General features: G+C 43.8%; 1 protein-coding gene across 9 annotated transcripts in view; it reads right to left on the bottom strand.

Moving 5' to 3' along the window:
• Positions 1-15,398, bottom strand: part of TENM4 (teneurin transmembrane protein 4) — a 1,610,848-nt gene that overhangs the window by 613,162 nt on the left and 982,288 nt on the right. For 4 of the 9 annotated variants that reach the window (XM_030476260.1, XM_030476267.1, XM_030476270.1 and 1 more), the window contains exon 1: positions 2,813-3,142. The exons of 1 other annotated variant lie outside the window; for it this stretch is intronic. The gene's annotated coding sequence lies outside the window, so the exon portion shown is untranslated. Of the gene's footprint in view, positions 1-2,812; positions 3,143-10,119; positions 10,280-15,398 lie in introns of those variants that run through there. 4 more of the 9 variants (XM_030476261.1, XM_030476263.1, XM_030476272.2 and 1 more) reach the window with 3 other exon arrangements.

Below are 15,398 nucleotides of genomic sequence, written 5' to 3'. Positions count from 1 at the left end.
TGAGAACCTCTTTCCACACCAAAGACCCTCTTTCTCCACCAAAGCACGACATTTTTTTCTTCAAATCACAGACATAAATGACAGATAAACTGAAAATCTCTCCTAGTAAAGATGTGCACATACAGACGCACGTATGTACAGGAAGGGAGGTGAAGCACAGAGGCAGGAGTCCCTGCAGGGATATAGCACATTTCAGTGCAGTGGCAGTAATCCCCAGTTCTGCTTATTTTTTGGGGGAGAAATTGGGGAAAAACTGAAGCAGGTTGTCTGCAAAGGCACCTCTTCTCCTTTCCCCACCCCAGCTGGGGGTATAGCCCCCTTCCCAGCTTGGTCCAGTGCAGAGCATCTCAGGAGGATGCATAACTCAGGTAACATTTTCCCATGCCTGGCCACACACCATGACCTCATGCTCCCTTCCCCATCCCAAAACCTGCTGGAAACCTGCACAGACCCTTATTTTCCTTGCCCATGCACTGACTTAGGAGTCACATTGTGAAGGGATCATGGCAGCGCGGAACCCTCACGGCCGCAAAACAGCCCGCACCGGCAAGGACTGATCCAGCAGCGTGGCATAGGCTGGGAGCTGGGAATTTAGCAGGGAAGGGCAGCTCGCAATGGCCACAAAGCAGCAAATTCCTACAGCCTTGTCACACAGCCAGAGCCAAGTGAGCTGCAAACCAGTGCAAGAGATGCATCTTCCTGCCTTTATGCCCCCCACCACACACACCCCCTGCTAAATATATATTTATATATACACAGTCCTTGTTTTTTCCACCAAACCCTATAAAAGTGCTACAGGCTGAAACACTAAGTGGGAGGCGCCTGGATCTGAAGAGGCCAATGAAAAATATTAAATATAAATCACTGGTTCAGCCCCAGCTTTCCCCAGCAAACCAGGAGATGTTGGGGTTTGTGATGGACCATACCCTGCCCGAGTTGGACCCAGCGTGCAGCTGGCATAGCACATAGGTGGTAAACCTTGGGTATTGCAGGCACATATGGTGCACATGTTGGGAGCAGAGCACTTTCCATAGGAGGGGAGGGGCCACCCTACCAGTAAGCAGTTTTATTAGGGTCAGTGAAGCAGGGAGAAATCGGGTTGGGATACGCTGGGATCTGCTGTGTTGCCCTGCCCAACTCCCGTGCCCCAAAGCAGGGAGCAGCACAGTGACAACCCGCCAGGGCTACAGCATTAGTTTACCTATAAGAAGTGCACAGGCAACTTCCAACGTCAAAGCTTTGCTCTCATTTTCTCATTTGGAGAGTCCCTCCCCTCAAAAAGGACTTTTATGGGGAAAACAATTAAAAAGTAAAAGAAATGCAGCTATAAACTTGAGACTTCTCTGCTGAAAGTTAAGGAGGAAGATGGGGTGGAGGAAGAGAGATTATCTGATGCAGGGTTTTGGTATTTGGTGTTTTTGTTTTAATCGTAAAGAACTGAACTTTCCTGGAAGAGCCATGAGCAAACGTGTTCAAGATGCAGCAAGGTCTTGTCTATCTATTCAGTATTTCTCTAGCTCTGTTTTGGCTGTAAGAAAAACGTATTTCAGACTGTGGATCCCATAAGACTGTGGCATAAATATGCTTTTGGGGTTGTTTTTTTTTTCCATATCATGTGCTTACACGATTGTAACCACTGCACATTTCTAAGCATGGCCATGGTAAGGAAGAGTAAATACACGCTGCCTTGTGAATACTTTCAGAAGGGGGTTCTAATTATTATTTTGTAAAGATTTGGCATTCCTCAACTACTACTTATTTCAAAGCAAAATATTTCAGACGTTCTCTACCAATAAAATATATATACATATACTCAAATCAAAACAACTACCAAGAAATAAATGCCCTTTGCTAGCACCCTGTTTTTACGTTCAACAGCCCCAAATTTGTATTTGGAAATGCAAATTGCTGAGAAGACGAGCAGGAGTCTGAACCACTGCATTTCTCCCAGGCACTCCAGCATCTTTCCTCCAATGCCACACTATTTGAGGGGGAGCTTTTAACACCGGCAGGGCATGGCTGGAAGCAGGGCTTTAACATTTAATGCCTAAGAAACCCAATTGCCACTCAAGTTGCAGCCAAGCGCATTTTTCCTTATGTTCTCTCGGAGGCAAACCCACCCTCTCCTGTGGAAAATGGGAGACCCCTTCCCCACATCCCCATCCCTATCGCAGATCCAAATGTAAACATACACACACACACTCCCACCACGCACCACCCTGCAGCAGGACATGGGGACGGGGCGGCAAGGGGGGGGTGTCAGACAGAGCAAAAGGAGCTTTGTGCATATGAGGAATACCGAGGCACTTCTTGGTTTATTATTATTAGTATTTCCTTCTTTCTCGCCCCCCCCCAACCCCCCCCTTTTTACTATTACATAAATAACACCGATTGATCTTAAAGCTGCATCCTTGCTCCAGTGCCACTGAATCTGCACTGCTGCCTTTCCCCCCTGCACAGCCCGGGGTGCGGAGGGAAGGATTTGGATGGGAGAAGCCAGCCCAAACATCCCTCGGAGCAAGGTCTTGTCAGTCTGAAGGGTGCCTGGTCCCCACCGCCCCAGGCAGGAGCCTCCAGCAGCATCTTTGCCTCCTGCTGAATTGCTGCAAACTGTGTGGCAGAGGGAGCAGCAAGGGCTGGGATGCGAGGGGAGGAAAGCAAAGGGATGGTGGGGAGGGAAAAACCCAGGGATTCAGGGAGCTTCTCCCCAGCCCGTGTGCCTGTTTGGTGGGAAGAGGGAAAGGGGGAAGGGAAAACTGGAGGGAGGCGACCGCACAAATGCACTTTTTCAGAGCAAAAAAGCAAAGCTTACCATGTCTGCAGGCTTCCCCACACCGAAATGCCACTTATGTGTCCAGCGATCCCAAAGTGGGCAACTACAGGCAGGCAGCGGAGCTCATCTCAGCTCGGCGATGCACCTCCGCCACCCCCAGCAATAAAAACCCAAATGAAATTAAAAATAATAATGATAATAATAAAAAATTAAGAGGACCGGGTCCAGCTTCTTTCCTGGCAGTAATCGTCCCTGGTAGGACTGCCCAAAATAAGCAGCTGCAATCCAAAGGCTTTATTTAAAGCTTTCCCCCCCTCCTCCTCCTCCTCTCCTTGCCTCGCTCGCTCTCTCCCTCTCTCTGTTACACACAGAGAGAAAGAGAGACACACACAGGTTACATGAATGGGCGGCAGGAGCCGGCGCTCCCGGGCTGGGAATGACAGGCGCACATGCGGCCGGCTGCTCCGCACCGCCCCGCTCCGCACGGGGGTGGCCCGGGCGCGGGCACGGGGATGGCGTGGTGTGGATGCGGGCATTGGGTGGGAGGGGGCATGGGTGGCAGGGGCATAGACATGGGATGGGCATGGGCATAGGTATGGGGCAGGGGAGGACATAGGCAGGGGTGCGGCAGGGGATAAGCACAAACATGGGCATGGACGTGGGCATAGCATAGGCACGGGACAGAAGAGGAGAGGCATGGGCATGGCATGGATATGGGGAGGAGATGGGCATGGGCATGGACATGGCACAGGCATGGAGCAGGGGAGGATGTAGGCATTGGCATGGGCATGCGATGGGCACAGACATGGGAGGACATAAGCATAGGCATGGCATGGACATGGGTATGGCACAGGCATGGGGCAGGGGAGGACATACGCATGGGCATGACACAGACATGGGGAAGAGCAGGATATGGGCATGGCATGGGCACAGGGAGAGGATGGGCATAAGGAAAGCATGGGTATAAGATTGATGTAGGGAAGGGAAGGTCATATGGAAGGGATGCGCATGGCCTAGGCATGGGAATGGGATGGACACAGGCATAGGAATGGGCATGGCACAGAGAGGACTTGGTGTGGGGAGAGGATGGGCATGGGCATGACATGGGCATGCACATAGGTATGGGCATAGTGATGAGATAGGCTGGGTGTGGGCATAAGCATTAGAAGGTAATACGGAGGGGAGAGGATATGCTTGGATATGTGATAGACATGGGTTGGGCTTGGGCATGAGCTGAGCATAGGCATGGAATCTGCATGGAGATGAGATGGGATGGACATTGGCTTTAGTATGTGAATGGGATGGCGATCAGGATGAAAATGACAATGGGATGGAGACCTGCCTCGGGTGGTGCCTTCATGTCCTGGCCTGGGTGAACCTCTCCCTCTTCTTGGGGATATGTGATATGGAGGGGAAACCTCTGCTCCTTCCTTGCCCCTAGTTAGGCAACTTGCATAATGGGCTGCTCTTGGGGTCAGAAAGCATCAGCCACAGCAGTGACAGGAGATCCTATTATTATTATTATTATTGTTATCATTGTTATTATTATACACAATTGTGTATTTGATAATTGTGTTGTTTGATAATTAAAATCAAATTCTCAGGACGAAGGCCTGAAATATTTCAGTTGCATAATTTATCATTACTTCTTGTTTGGGCGGAAGATCAATGCTACCATTTACTGAATTTGAAATATTTGTGGGGTTTTTTGCTTTGTTTTGTTTTTAAACCATAGTGGCAGGAAATCAGGGCTACTTAATGCTGCTATTCAACGTGGTCTGAAGGAAGAAAGGTTTGTGGTGTTGCTAAGTGTTAGGCCCTGCTACTGCTTCACTGCCTGACCTTGGGCAAGTCCTGGATAACTTATCATCACTTGTTGCCATTTACACTTATTTTCTCATTCAACAAGTAATTCCACTTTTCTCTTTCAAGTCTCTCCTCATTATTTACTCTTACAAAACTTTTCAGCAACAGCCTCTCCATGGCTTCAGTTAGCATCACAAATCTCACAGCAATACTGGATAAGGCCCTAAAACTACACTGTAGGAAGAGTGCTGAGCATAATGGACTGCAGTACTTCATGCAGTGCTTTGAGCTACATGGGAGTTGTCCTCTTCACGCCATATCTTTAAATCAGCCGGGTGCAAGTCTGCCATGTTCTGCCTTCCCCCCCCCCCCCAAAATTTCCATGCTTTGTGGAAAGCAAAAGGTAAGACTGTGTTTTATTCCAAACCCAGTTATCAGGTTAAAAAGGCATGCAGCAAATCAGAACATAATCTTAAACAGCAGAGCTCTCGACATAAAGGTCTGCTTTGCAAAATAGCTGCTGCTGTTCACTTGTTTTTTGCAGTCATACATATTAAAAGTGAAACACATTTGCATTGGCCTTATTGCCTCTGGAATATATTCCACATCAGGAATCTAAGACTCTAGACAAAGGTAATTTAGGTCTCTAGAAGGGCAAAGTTTAATTGAGAAATATATATATTGTTAGGAATAGACCTCATCCAAATTCAATGGTAATTGTATAAGCCTTTCAGAAATCATACAGTATGCAAGCTTCCAAAATTTCTGAACAAGAAACATTTCCATTTAAATGCCAAGAAGCAATTTTCCCTCTCTTGTTCAATACTAAATCAGTCACATGAGCCGTTTGCATTTGATTTTAGAAAGGAAATGGAACATCTTCACTTCCAATTGCATATAACTTCTGCTTTTTCTTGTTCTTAGTGCTCTTACTTGTTTGTGGCACTTTCCTGCAGTTTGGAAATGCTTCCATTTGATCTGCCTGTTCACTTCAGCCATTTATGTATTTGTTTTTTAAACTCCAGCAACATTATTATAAGGAAACGAGCAAACCCAAGTGTGGAGGAGAATGCTGTTTGTTTGAATTCCGGTTGGTAAACCCAAGTGTAACAGATCAGCACTGTTTGTGCAATTGCCCTTTCCCTGTTAACTGAACTAGACAATGATGCTCTTGGAATCAGGGAAAGAAAAAGAAGAACAATAGTAATTTAATGGCAAAAAACAACTTTGCTTAGGAAAATCCCCCTGCTTCAATTCACAGTGAATTACTGCAGGTGCAAAAGTGTGCTGCATACCAATTTGGAGCACATTTTATGAAGACATACATTGTCAATGTTCACCAGCCTGCCATATCGTGCCTGTATCCTGCACCACAGCAGCTTTGCATGGATGAAATGCTCTCTGTGAACAGAGACTATTAAGTCAAACTCTCTTCCAAACAGTGTTTCTGCAGAATTTGTATAGAAGCTACATCTGTGGAACAAGCAGGTGTTTGAAAAGACTAATGCATAAGCCTATTAGACCTTGTGCGCTAGGGAGAGCAAGGAGAGCAAGTCCTGGAGCTGCCACTCAAATTAGGACTTAATAGTCCTGACGTCGGGTTGTGTTTCCATGTTGACATTTGCTCCAACAAACAATGAAAACACCTATCGTAAAGTCCCCATTCATCAAGCAAAAAAAAGTAGCAACATCTGCTATGGTCAAAGGTTCCTTGCTGAAGAAGTTGAGCAGCAGAAGTGCCTTTGCATGGTTAGGTAAGCCCTTTACTAAGAGGTGCTGCACTAGTTGACAGCCACTGCTAAAGAGATTCTTTTTTTTCCTACTTCCAGGAGAGTAATCCAGAGGGAAAAACTCATATATTTTAATCAATGGAAGTGAAACCATTTGCCTTTCAGAGACTATAAAATAATACACACCCCAGGGTTCAATGCTCTTTTCTACTCCTCCAGAACATTCTTAAGGGGAAATCACTCTTTTCTTGATGAATGTGCAATTCAAATGTGGAAATATGCCATTCTTCATGCTTTCTCCATAGGGAGCAAAATGATTTCTGTAATTAAACCCTTTTTGCCAGCATTTCCTGATGAGAATAGCTTTTTTTTTTTAGACAAGGGGAAAAGCCAGGTACAAAATGGTTTGCAAAACCAGGTCTGGAGTGTTTGACCTTTAAGCCTCTATCTGAATTGGTCATTTTGGTTTAAAGGTGCATGAGGACGAGGCATGCGAGTAAGGGCTGACGCTTAAGGTTCCAGTCAGGCACTGCTGAAAGGATATGGCTGCAGGACAAAGGAAGATTGTGGGTACCAGTGTTAGTCTAGCTATTAGGGATGATGTTAGCACTGAAAACACACAGCCCAGCCTTCAGTACACTTTAGCAGCCCCAAGTGTGTAGCCAGGGTCCCTGCTGGGCTCATACTGAAGTCTGTACCATGGCATCAGTGCTGTACTGGTTCCCATGGTAGCTAGATTGAAGAAATCCAGCATCTCTGATATATATCAGGCTGCCATGGGCAGTGCAGACAAAACTGGAGTTAAAAAAGTTAAGCAGATGTGCAAGCTTTTGTAGGACTCGGATCTGAAGCCCACCACAAGTTCCTTGTCACTGCAGAATGGACCATGTAATACAAGGAGATTAGGGTAGGGGACAGAGCTTTTAGCTACCTGCACAGTTGAGGGGTGAAACCTCACTTCTCTATGATGGATGGCAGGGCAAAGAGAGATGCAAATCTGAATCCTAAGCTTCCACTCTGAGTTATGTTCAGGTCTTTCTGCCAAAGCTCTTGAGCAGGATGGTGGAGCAGAAATCACAGGGACTCTTTACACAAAACAGGATTTCCCTCCTCTTCCTCCTCATTCAATGGGTGCCTGCAGCTTAAATCAGCCTGCACTAACTCAGAGAGACATCTCCACTGCTGGTACCATCAGGTGGACTCCAGAGTGAGGACAGAGAAGTGTTACCATGTATAGGGATCTTTCCTTTTATTACTTGATTTTTAGCAAGATGCTAAAGGCTGGAGAGGGTCATTCTATTTTGACTGTGCCTTTTGTAGCATCTCAGTGGCTTTCTGGGCTTAAGGAGGACAGAACTGAGCATCTACCCACAGTACTGGGTCTTATACCCTCCCTTTCCTTGTTTGCAAAGTACCAGTGCCTGTTGTCATACCTGAGAAACCAGCAGAGGCATACAATGGAGCTGAGTCTGCTCCTACTGCTTACTCAGGAGAAGTTCCCTTCAAGTGGATTGGACATTTGCCTGAGTGAGTGTTGCAGGATTCGGCCCATATGCTTCTCAGCTCTTCTATTTGCATAGTGCGGAATATGCTTACAGTACAGTGCCAGTAAAACAAAACTATATACAGTAAGCACAGAAAAATCAAGAGCACAGTTAAGACCATTTACAAACAGCAGCTGAGCTCTGCAGCTGACATCCAGGCTTAGAGCCCTGTCAGAGACCATGCTCTGTAGTGGGTAATATGTACAAGGCAATTATTTATAGGCAATTAGGTGGAAGGTCCTGTAAGTGTATAGGTCTCTATTCTCCTTTCCATAAGCCTATTATTTTCTTTTTTCCCTATGCATTATTTATATTTTAACTCTGCAAACGTGTCCTTTTGTTTTTTTAAACTAAGGAAAGCATTTCAGGAGGCTGCTTCCATGGCAGACAGTTGTTCTTCAAGTAAGTGCTCTGGTATTGTGTAAACGTGCTGCATGTACCATATGCGGCCAACTTCAAATGAGATACTGGTTCATTCATTCTAATGAAGTAGAATGACTCTTTTGTCTCAGGAAATTCCACTGATGTCTTATGAAGTAGGAAGATCTTCATCAAGAAGGTTCAGATCATATCCAGAAGAGTATAAATTGCTCAGAGGATCAGATTACACTTTTTCATGGACATATTTTCCCCTCTAAAAATCTAAAGCATGGGTTTTTTTAATCCAGGGGATAGGATAGAATATTTCTTAATCCACAGTACATGATAAAACAGCCATGAACAACTGTAATATAATACATCTTCAATACAATTGACCATAAGTATATTAGAAGAACCTCCAACAAATAATTACCCCACTACCACACTGTGACTTCACATCCAATTTTGCTCACCTCACCGTACAAAATGGATGGAATAGATGACTTTTATACTTTTAACAATAATGAAATGTTCAGGATTTGATATAGAAACCTGGCTACCAAGATAATAGGTACATACAAGAACCTATTTAGAATAGCTGTGTGAATGGGAATTGCCGTTAAAGTGCAATGACATACTGTAGCATACCAAACAGTATCTGAAATCAAATAAAACTTGGAAGGCCAATCAGCACTCACATTCAAGCCATAATCTCACTGTGAAGGAGACTTTTTCTGATGACATCTGCTGTTCTACACAACTGCGTAGTATTTCCTTATTCTCCAATAAGGCCCCCTATCTTGGCTAACTTTAAATGACTTACTCTAGATTTATGATGGTGCAATAGCAAAATTCACATGGAAAATGAAAAGCCAGTTATTCCACTCATAGATAGTCCTGGTCTTACTAAAAGAACAGGTCTGAACTTTCCCCTTTAAAGAATGACCTCTGAGACAGCAGAATAAAGCCCCCACTTCCCCAGCACCTCAGCCCCTCAGCACCCAGCACTTCAGGCATCTTTACATGCATTGAACCAATTGACCTTTGAGCTGGCAAAGTAAGCACATTATTGTATGATTACAGAGGGAAAAGGTGAACTTATGGTACCACACAGCAAATCTGAGTACTATTACTGGCTCTGATACACATTTTCATCCCTTGTTAATCTCCAGGGCTCAACCAAAAGCCTATCCCTACCAGACAAGTAAATAGCATCAACACTTCCTCTGTGCCCTGCCTTGGATGCCTCCATCAGCAGACATGCCACCACTCAAGAACAGAGAGCAAGCAGGCTCTGCTTCTGCTTTCTGCTCTGTCCTCCAGATAAATTGTGTTAGTTTACTAGCGAAATCTAGTTTGTATTATTATTTGCACTTTAGAGTCAATATGGATATGGAAGAATGAGCTGAAATATATGCCTTGTGCATCATTAATAATAGCGTGGCCTCTCCGCAGCTACGTGACAATTCCCAAACACTTTATTTAAGAGTAAGCTATTTATCATGTCTGCTGTATCATGAACAAGTAGTTCAGCATCCCCAATTTACAAGGAGCGCTATTCTTTGTGCCTATTTGTATGGCTTAAAACAAGACAGACCAACAGTCTGAGTGCCAGCTTTCAACTCAGAAAACCCAGGTTCAGTTCCCTGGTGTAGCAAAAAATTAGCTAGGCTTTAGTTTCCTCTATATAATATACAGATAAAAATACTTCCTCACTTTATCAGATGTTGTGAGGATAAATGCATTAAAGACTAAGTCCCACCAGTACTACAATAGCCATAATTATCTCAAATAGATACATGTAGTGCAAGTACAGCGATATTTAATACATACCCTATGTATATAAACCATGAGTCAGGGCTGATACAAACACTAACTATGCTAAGGAGTTAAAAATGGTGCTTACTTGCATGTTCTTCCCTGGCTTATGCTCCATTAAAGTTTGTATATCAGAGATTAGCTTCAGCTCTCAGTGGTGATGGAGCACGTCTGCTAAAGTCAGTGTTTTGATCCCAGACTTATACTCCCGTGGGCAGGAGCCCATTGTCTGGGCTGAGACACTCAATCTGGAAGAGAAAGAACAAAAGGGCTCCAGTGTGTAAAGTCATTCATTACAATTTGGAATGAACAAGGAAATCAGTGGGGTTGCTGGAGGTTAAGCAAGGGCAGAAATTGGTCTTTTATCATTAAAATGCCATAGGGAAAAAAAAAAGAAAAGAAATGAAAGCAACAGATTTAATCCTGCACATCTCTACTCACATCTCTTGCCTTTATTCATTGCAAGGGGTCACAAAGAAACAGTCATGTACATTTGCAGGACCAGATGCAAAATTCATTTATAACAGAATTTCATAAGCAAGCAACTTCGTTTTTTTCCTAGGATGGAGCTCCAATGAGATTTTGATACGACCTTTATATACTTTCAGACAAAATAAGATTATTTGGATTGCCACCCTATGTAAGTAAATTTTCTACAGTAACTCGGAACTCAGAGACATGAGAACATCCCTCAGAAGTCAGTGAATATTTTTGAAGATTGGACCTGATGGGGTTTTTTTAAGAGGAACTTCTGCAGTGAAGGAAAAGAAAGAGGGAATGATTACAAAGCTTTCTATACTGAAGGCACAACGGATTACTGGAAAACGAGGAGTGAAAGTTGTTCTGAAGTGCTCCAGCAGTGCTTATTTTCTAGTACTGGATACCCTTAGCTGTGATGACTTTATGCATAGCATCAAAAGCATGTGATGTTTTCACAGATATCCTACAAGTTAAAATAAAACTGAGTAACACAATTTCTCTCAAAAACGCAGTTAGTGGAATTACTTTCTGTAACTTTTTACTTTCTCCATTTCAGGCTACCCCACACTGCAGTCAGCATTTACAGACAAGCATCCAGCCTTCAGATGAATGCAGCAGTGAGGACAACTCAAAGTATTTTTGCCGATCAACAGTTCAAGCAGGAATTTGGGCTCAAACAAAGATTCCACCCCACTCACCTGGTGGAAATCTGACAACTACTGGAGCTAGGTTTTGCTTTCATATCAACTCCGCATGTGATAATCTTCCCAACTGTGGCATTTCACCTTTCTCTTCCTTTACACTCCCCACCTCACAGGCCGTAGGATGCTACAGAGGAGGGATGCCATAAATTTTAATGTCTGTATCTAAGAGGCTGTATAAGAGGAATGCTTGATCCTATAGACTTTTACTCAATCATGAGTCTAACAGGGACCAAACAGTCCAAAAACTACACCACTACTACTAAATCCCAGTGAGGGGTTGCAGAGGTTGAATTTTTGCTGTAGCATTTTCACATCTCATGACTACAGCTTTAGAAAGTGATGTTTAAGTGGTGGGTTCAAGATTCAGTAGTCAGTAGCTTTTAAAAAGGTCTTTTTTCTTGTTTGAAATCCCCAGATATAGGCTATGTTGCCTGTTGTGCTTGATCATCCCTGATCCAGCCATTTTCAGAGTGCAACTGGGTCAGAGGATGGGCTCAGTCATTTGCAACATGAGAGACTACAGTCTTCATACGCCATTTAACTTATCCTGTTGGGCTGGGTAAAGAAAACCATCAGAAAAGCTTTCACGAGCCTATTGGGTTGGATTAAGAAAAGCCACATGAATGCCTTTAAATGACAATACACAAAGGAGTAATGGAGCTAGTAACAAATCTGCTTTCCCTTCCCTTTTGAATGAGTAGCTACCACAGTTTGCTGTGAATCTGCCAAAGAGAGAACAGGACTTAAACTCACACGTTCAAAACAAAATGAGTCACTTCACTTACTTTTCCTCTACATCTCTTTGCAGAAGTGCCTGACACATGACATCTGTTAATGAGGGTCGTAATCTCCCCCACCCTATAACTCCATCCTAGTAGTGCTTAGACACAACAGCCTCTTTTCCTGTGGAAATAAGGCTTTTATAGGAGCGCTGTCTGTCCATCTGGCTCCCCATCTGTCAATCCTGCACCCAGTAATATACTAGGAACCTGGTGGCTAATTTCACCCTGTTCTCTAGAGAGGTGAAAGCTTAAAAGCTATAAATATCCCACATGTTTTATAGGAGTCAGTGGCGTGGGAGACGACGACAAAGCACAGCTCTGTTGAGTGAGAGGCGGCGGTGTAAGCTCGTTAGCTAATTGCGTTGCTCGGGCTGCCAGCTGGCCAGTCAGTACATGCAAACTGGCCAGCTCAGCTACCTGTTAGGGACTTCTTGGATCTGCACACAATGCAGCTGGCCAGGAGGAGAGGAGACCTTTCTAGAGGTAATATTAAGGAGGCGATCCTGCACATTTACTCTGCTCTCCTGAGACCCCACTTGCAGCATTGTGTGCAGTTCTGGTGTCCTCAACATAAGAAGGACGTGGAGCTGTTGGAGCAAGTCCAGAGGAGGCCACAAGGATGATCAGGGGCTGGAGCACCTCCCGTATGAAGACAGGCTGAGAAAGTTGGGGCTGTTCAGCCTGGAGAAGAGAAGCTGCGTGGAGACCTCAGAGCAGCTTCCAGTGTCTGAAGGATATAAGGATGCTGGAGAGGGACTCTTCATCAGGGACTGTAGTGATAGAACAAGGGGTGATGGGTTTAAACGTAAACAGGGGAAGTTCAGGTTAGATATCAGGAAGAAGTTCTTTACTGTCAGGGTGGTGAGGCACTGGAACAGGTTGCCCAAGGAAGTTGTGAATGCTTCATCTCTGGCAGTGTTCAAGACCAGGGTGCATGCAGTCTTGGGTGACATGGTCTAGTGTGAGGTGTCCCTGCCCATGGCAGGAGGTTGGAACTAGATGATCTTAAGGTCCTTTCCAACCCAAACTATTCTATGATTTTATGATGTGTGTACTAGGGTAGACAAAAAATGGAAATGAAGGCTGTGTTGAGGGCTGAGGTCGAAGAGAATATGTTGCAATTGAAGTGGAGAAGCAAAGGAAGGACGGAGTGTATAATTCTGGTGGAGAGGAATCTGTGATTTAAACTGTTAATGGAGAGACTTAGTTGTTCTAACTCCTGGGTTGGCGTTAGCTTCTCCAATGAGGACTTCCCTTCTCTTTTTTCTTCAGAGCCTAAGTACAACCAAACTGGTTAAATATAAAGGTCCTCCTAATCCTATACCTTGTTTCAGATGGTTACCAACAGCGAGAGGTTAAGGAAGAGCAGAAAAGCGGGATACAAGCAGAGAACAACCTACGGAAGGAGACTTATTATTCACTCTCCAAATAAACAGAGGCACCAGAAGACAAACCAGATTAGGTTTCAAAAGTTCAATTTAAAATCCGCTTAGTGAAAGGCATGCAGTAAATTTGCCACAGTGTCAAAGTCAGAGCATTCAGTCTCCAAATCTCTGGTGTGGGAATTTCCCTGGGAAACCAGGACACGTAAGCTTGAGCAGAGCTGCCCTGCTCACCTCTGCATTCAGGAGTGAATTACTACCCATGGACCAACAGGGGGGAATGAAAACATATTTCTGCCTTGGTGCTACCATCAGTTAAGCAGACACCACTACCACTTCTCTTTCAAACACATTTTGGCATTATTTAGTACCATTCCACTCCCAGAACACTTGGTTCCTCCCCCCTCCCCCATTTTCCTCCCTTCCTTACCCTTTATGTGTCCTTCTGTGTTTAATGCACATTCACACATAGCGTAAAAGATAAAGCACAAACATTCAGGATAGACAGACACCTAAAAAATCAGCTGAATTCAGGATTTCCAGTGTTAGATGATAAGGCGCTCAAGTTAACCTACTGATAAAATATGTGGTAAGCAAACCCTGTGACCTACACAGATAGCTTAAGCTTCTGCAGTGCTAATTGCTATTACAACCTTAAGCTAATATTTGAGCCTTTCTTTTGAGCAAGGATGTGTAACAATTAGATTACAGGATTTGGGGCATTACAAAGAGAGATAAAAGCAGCAGTTTCGTCATGGTATGTGGTATTTTGTTTACATAGAGATAATAGCAGTGATGATAATGATAATAATAATCATAATATTAACTATTCTATTTAGGTCCAAATTGTCATTTCAGGTGCGTCAGACAAGATCTGGAATAAACCTTTTGACTGCAAAAGAACTATCCAGAATTTATTTGGGATGAAGCATGCAGATCTCTAGTCAGGGACTATTTTGCAGTCACTTAAGAGCCCAGCATGGTGTATGATGAGCTCTAGCTACTCACAGTAGTAGATAGTGAGCCAACACTTCCAAAGCAGGGCCTGAGCTTGGATATTTCTCTGTGCTTCCGTCCTGAGCATCACTGAGAGCTCTGATGGTATCTACTGCATCCTGGTCCTGACGAATGCATTACAACTCCAGCAATGAAAGGGACCTCTGCTTTTTTGCTCTCTAAGATCTTTATGCTTTCCTCTCTCCCCCTTCCAAACGTATGTGCATATGTAAAAACACAATATGCTTGAATAATACAGTGATCATGCATAGCATGGATTAAAAACCAAACAACACTAGACTACAGAAACTACAGTAAAAAAACAGTTCACTATATAGTGTCATGCCAGATTTAATACATGTTTTTCTTTAGTATGCTTGGCTCAACATCTTTAAAACTTTCTGCAGTGTATTAAAGAGAAAAGTCATCTTCTGGTGCATATTTTTAGGGCATGTTTTTCTCTTTCACACAGTTTTTTTGTTTCTTCTCCTAGGCACCCAAGGGGAAAAAAAATCACTGCATGTCCATAACAACAGCCAGCTCTTCTGATGGACCACAGAATTCCTTGCCTCAGAGATAACTCAGCTTGCACAAATGAGCATTTGGCCCCTGAAATTTTGCTGCTGCTAAGATCCTGGAAAACAAATTACAAACACCCCCACTGCCAAAACCAAATATTGAGATTTTCCTCTGCTTTAGATACTAAAATCAAACTTCCTGATGAGAAGAGTTTTTCAAGTATTTACCACTAATGTCCTGCAAGTCAGAATTGGTTACTCAAAGCAAAGCAAATAAGCGTATTCACTCAGGAATATTAAAAGTGTTATTACAGCATTAAAAAATAAACAAACATATCTGCTAGCAGTGGGTTTAAAGTAACTCACAGCAGCTGAAATCTCGTCCCATAATCACACACAGCAAACAAGAACAGCAATTTAACAGAAAAAGACAAGTTTCCTTGTATTAGCAAGCCCTCATTCCACTTTTAGCCTATCATAAATACACAGGAAACCTAAAAGCAGG

The sequence above is a fragment of the Strigops habroptila genome, chromosome 2, assembly GCF_004027225.2.
Source record: "Strigops habroptila isolate Jane chromosome 2, bStrHab1.2.pri, whole genome shotgun sequence".
Taxonomy (NCBI): Eukaryota; Metazoa; Chordata; class Aves; order Psittaciformes; family Psittacidae; genus Strigops; species Strigops habroptila.
Note: the sequence above shows the minus strand (reverse complement) of the source record. Positions and strands in the feature narration are given on the sequence as shown.